This window comes from Rhinichthys klamathensis, unplaced genomic scaffold (assembly GCF_029890125.1).
Source record: "Rhinichthys klamathensis goyatoka isolate OS25496 unplaced genomic scaffold, OSU_Roscu_1.1 h1tg001063l_1, whole genome shotgun sequence".
Classification (NCBI taxonomy): Eukaryota; Metazoa; Chordata; class Actinopteri; order Cypriniformes; family Leuciscidae; genus Rhinichthys; species Rhinichthys klamathensis.
In genome coordinates, this window is record NW_026607326.1 from 215,001 (window position 1) to 220,000 (window position 5,000).

Genomic DNA, 5,000 nt, shown 5'->3' on the forward strand with positions numbered 1-5,000 from the left:
GCACACCCAGTTTTTCTTATGCACACCCAGAGACTCTTTTCTGGCTACCCTAGTGATCTATTAACATGCAAAAGACTTCGTTCGGACTTCGGAGTGGCTACAGAAAAAAAGAGACTGCAACCGGACCCATGCGAAAACAAGGATAATATCGGAAGGACATTACATGATGTAGTCACGCAATGCTTGCTGACGTTGTTAACATTAACAATTTGAGAACATAGTATAGCTACTTTGCACGGTTTTGCGTGAAATGATAACTTATAAGCAATTGTTAGATTTAATCAGCGCGATTTACTGCAATGTCAGAACCAGAACAAAAGTGAATGTTTCTTACTAGTTCAGATGACATTTCCCGGTGAAAATTCTTATGTTGGTCATACTTCCAAAAAGAATAATCCGTGATTCTGAATGACAATATCCACATCGGCGCGGTGACTGACAGCTGCACACTCTCCTCAAACACTGTGTTCATCCGCGCTGTGCCGTGTCGAGGGTGTTGAACTACAACCCACGTAAAGTTGATAATTCCGCGAATGACTGCAATTGCAGATTTCGAACAGAGATGGCGACAAAGAGGAAAAATGCCGGACTGCAGCTTTAATTAAAGTTTCAATGCATTTTTACGTGGGTACAGATTACAGAATAGATGTTGCGCACAGCGTGATGTCTGTGAGCGGTCTGTCAGAAACATGGCGAAAGAAAAAGCGTCTCTCCTGCCCTCTCAGCGCCCAGGTTTTCATTAGGCAGTACAGCCAATGGCGCCACCAGGGGGTGGCCAGGGGTGGCCGTGGCCCTTGCCGACTCCTGGCCACCCCACTGGCCACCCCAATGGCCAGAATAAATTTTAGTAGCATCAGTTATGCATTTCATAAATAAGTCAAAAATATTCTTTAGTAAAAGAAGAAGGGGCATTATGTGTCGGGGCATTATGTGGCATATTGCTTTTTAAGTGTCAAATGGTTACAGTAGGCTATACTGTTACAGCAGCTTTTTGATGTGTCTTTGCCACGTTTTGACAAGCAGGGATGCAAACAGCGCGCGGAAATTTTCGGCCCCTCTCGCTTTTTTAACGTCAGTTTGGGTGACAAAGTCATCTGAAGTTATTCCATAGCTTAATGTGAGGGACAGAAGTCTATTTACATCGTTAAAGTATACGGAAACTCGTTTTCCTTCCTCTGCGGCTGTCAATCATTCTCCATTCATATTCAAACAGCGCGCGCGCCTCTTGGAACGCAGTGTAAAACTCTCTCCAATATGATATATTCACATTATAATGCATGATCTGTAGATAAAAGGCTGTAGATTTGCATAAAATTACTTTATTTTGTTGGAGTTTGTTGTTGTTTTTAAACGACACTACCGTGTGCTTGCTAGATCATCACACACACATCACAAGGACTATGAATCAGCATCAAACGCACAATAACTGGAATATAAAACTGAAACAAAGGAACAAATCGCACTAGGATTTGTGCGCTCGACATTTCTTCGCTTTGTGACGTGAACTTTTAAATGCGCACTTAAGCAGCGCAGCGCTGCACACACAGAGTCACCATGTTGCTTTGAGCACATCATTCTGCACCCGCGATGCGCATACACCTGTGTGCGCTCTGTTTTTCATGTTATCATGGGTTTGCGCACTGAAATATTTTTAAAAGCCAATATATTTTGTTATACCTAGCCTGCTCAATACATTTAAAATAAGCATAATTTAATTGTATATTATTTCTTTGTAGTGTAGGCTATATATGCACTTCTGAATTCTTGACATTAATATATAGGCTAAATATAAAATTGTGAAATGTGTATGATTGCCTGATTGAATTTTATAAGAGAACTAATAGTAATTTGTTTTTATTAACATATTTAGATTTTATAAAATTACTGTGCAGCTTTTTTCAAGGATTACTTTTTGCTGCTGATTTATACACGCATTAAGTTTATTAAAAATTCACAGTACATTTATGTAATATTTAAAGGTGTTAACTGTAATCTTACACTGCAAAATAATAACTTAAAAAGGATTAAAATCATCACAATTATGTAAGTATCTGGAAATTTGCAGCGGGGCGAGGGCTCTTATATATATCACATATAATATATATCATTATATATAATATAAGTAGTAGGGCCCTACTAATATCATTAGTAAGCTAACATTAAATATAACACAATAAACCAAAGTATATCAGTAGGAGTTTCCTTAAGTCTTTCTGATAGTTTTCTACAGGCCGGTTTACTACAACAGTAGAATAAAATTCTTAAATTATGGTTTATAATTTTGGTGTGCCACCCCAAGATTTTAAGTGGCCCCATCTGGCCACCCCTATGAAAAATTTCTGGAGGCGCCACTGCGTACGGCAAACTTATTAACGCGTTTAACATGATTGAATGACATAACAAAAAGTATTATATGCTCGATGGTACTAAAAAGAATTATTAAAAGCGCAGTATACCGTGAAAGATAACTAATTTCAGCCAGTCGAGTGACAGTCTGTCTCTGACTGCAAGTGTGTGTGTGTGTGTGTGTGTGTGTGTGTGTGTGTGTGTGTGTGTGTGTGTGTGTGTGTGTGTGTGTGTGTGTGTGTGTGTGTGTGTGTGTGTGTGTGTGACTGACTGACTGCATGTCACCGCCTGTCGGCCTAGTTAGAATATTGAATTCTCTTTATAGCGCTTGAACAAATACACATAGCTACAATTACTTCAAAATATTCATCTTGGCAAGTATTTACGTAAAACGATCAGTAATAACTGATTGGGACGTTTGTCATTACTGTAGTAGGTCTTAAAGTGACAGTAACCGAATTTACCTGCTGTTGTTAATGTTAATCAAGCAACAACAATAGGCTACAACACAATTTTTTAAAAAGAATTTGATTAGACCAAATAAACAAGCTTTATGCATTTTGTTTGTGATTTGTGTCATGTATGACTATTGTGCATCTGACATAATACTATTATGGTAAATGTGATGTCCTAATTATAAAATATAAAAATCGCAAATTTTTCACACATTTTTGGAAATTACCACCACAAAATCAGTCATTTTGATCGCAAAAATCACATAAAAAAATCGTGAAATCCTGGAGGGACTGATAAACAAGCATAGAGCAGTGTTTGTCCAGCAGGGGGCGCCAGATAAGACCAGAGATAAGCTGAACAAGACACAGAAACTAATCAAATCATTAAAAGACGTGGAAATTAATACAATTTTAAAGTAAAAAATTAAAAAAAATGTAAATTATAAAAAGTTATGGAAATATTTTATAATTAATATAACGTGACAAGCTGTAAAATATTTTATTGAGTAAAAATTGCTGATAAATTGCTATTTGTGAGTAAAAAATATATTTAAAAAACGACAACCTGTGATCCACATCATTCCTTAGAAAAAGTGTAAACGCTGATGAATATTCAGTTATTAAAGCTTCTGCTATTATGTAATTATAATTATTTTATGTAATTGTTTTAACTTCCATTACATGTCACTCTCTGTATGTATATAATGTAGATTAAATTATAATTCATTCTAATTAGTGCTGGGCAAGTTAACGCGTTATTATCGCATTAACGCATTTATTGTTATTATGGGTGTGACAGAAGTGTGTGTGTGTGTGTGTGTGTGTGTGTGTGTGTGAGAGACAGGAGTGTGTGTGTGATAGGAGTGTGTGTGTGTGTGTGTGTGACAGAAGTGTGTGTGTGTATGTGAGTGAGTGTGTGAGACAGGAGTGTGTGTGTGATGAGTGACAGGAGTGTGTGTGTCAGGAGTGTGTGTGACAGGAGTGTGTGTGTGACAGGAGTGTGTGTGTGACAGGAGTGTGTGTGTGACAGGAGTGTGTGTGACAGGAGTGTGTGTGACAGGAGTGTGTGTGTCAGGAGTGTGTGTGACAGGAGTGTGTGTGTGTGACAGGAGTGTGTGTGTGACAGGAGTGTGTGTGACATGAGTGTGTGTGACAGGAGTGTGTGTGTCAGGAGTGTGTGTGTCAGGAGTGTGTGTGACAGGAGTGTGTGTGTCAGGAGTGTGTGTGACAGGAGTGTGTGTGTGACAGGAGTGTGTGTGTGACAGGAGTGTGTGTGACAGGAGTGTGTGTGTGACAGGAGTGTGTGTGTGACAGGAGTGTGTGTGTGACAGGAGTGTGTGTGTGTGTGTGTGTGTGACAGGAGTGTGTGTGTGACAGGAGTGTGTGTGTGACAGGAGTGTGTGTGACAGGAGTGTGTGTGACAGGAGTGTGTGTGTGTGTGTGTGTGTGTGACAGGAGTGTGTGTGTGACAGGAGTGTGTGTGACAGGAGTGTGTGTGTGTGTGTGACAGGAGTGTGTGTGTGTGTGTGTGTGACAGGAGTGTGTGTGTGTGTGTGTGACAGGAGTGTGTGTGTGACAGGAGTGTGTGTGACAGGAGTGTGTGTGTGTGTGTGTGTGTGTGTGTGTGTGTGTGACAGGAGTGTGTGTGTGTCAGGAGTGTGTGTGTGACAGGAGTGTGTGTGTGACAGGAGTGTGTGTGTGACAGGAGTGTGTGTGTGACAGGAGTGTGTGTGACAGGAGTGTGTGTGTGTGTGTGTGTGTGTGTGTGTGTGTGTGTGTGTGTGACAGGAGTGTGTGTGTGACAGGAGTGTGTGTGACAGGAGTGTGTGTGTGTGTGACAGGAGTGTGTGTGTGTGTGTGTGACAGGAGTGTGTGTGTGTGTGTGTGTGTGTGTGTGACAGGAGTGTGTGTGTGACAGGAGTGTGTGTGACAGGAGTGTGTGTGTGTGTGTGACAGGAGTGTGTGTGTGTGTGTGTGTGACAGGAGTGTGTGTGTGTGTGTGTGACAGGAGTGTGTGTGTGACAGGAGTGTGTGTGACAGGAGTGTGTGTGTGTGTGTGTGTGTGTGTGTGTGTGTGTGTGTGTGTGACAGGAGTGTGTGTGTGTCAGGAGTGTGTGTGTGACAGGAGTGTGTGTGTGACAGGAGTGTGTGTGTGACAGGAGTGTGTGTGTGACAGGAGTGTGTGTGACAGGAGTGTGT

At 40.9% G+C, this 5,000-nt stretch overlaps 1 protein-coding gene across 1 annotated transcript in view; it reads right to left on the bottom strand.

The window, feature by feature from the left end:
- The window catches only part of rgs7b (regulator of G protein signaling 7b), a 73,882-nt gene that overhangs the window by 21,725 nt on the left and 47,157 nt on the right, over positions 1-5,000 (bottom strand). The gene's annotated exons all lie outside the window — the stretch shown is intronic.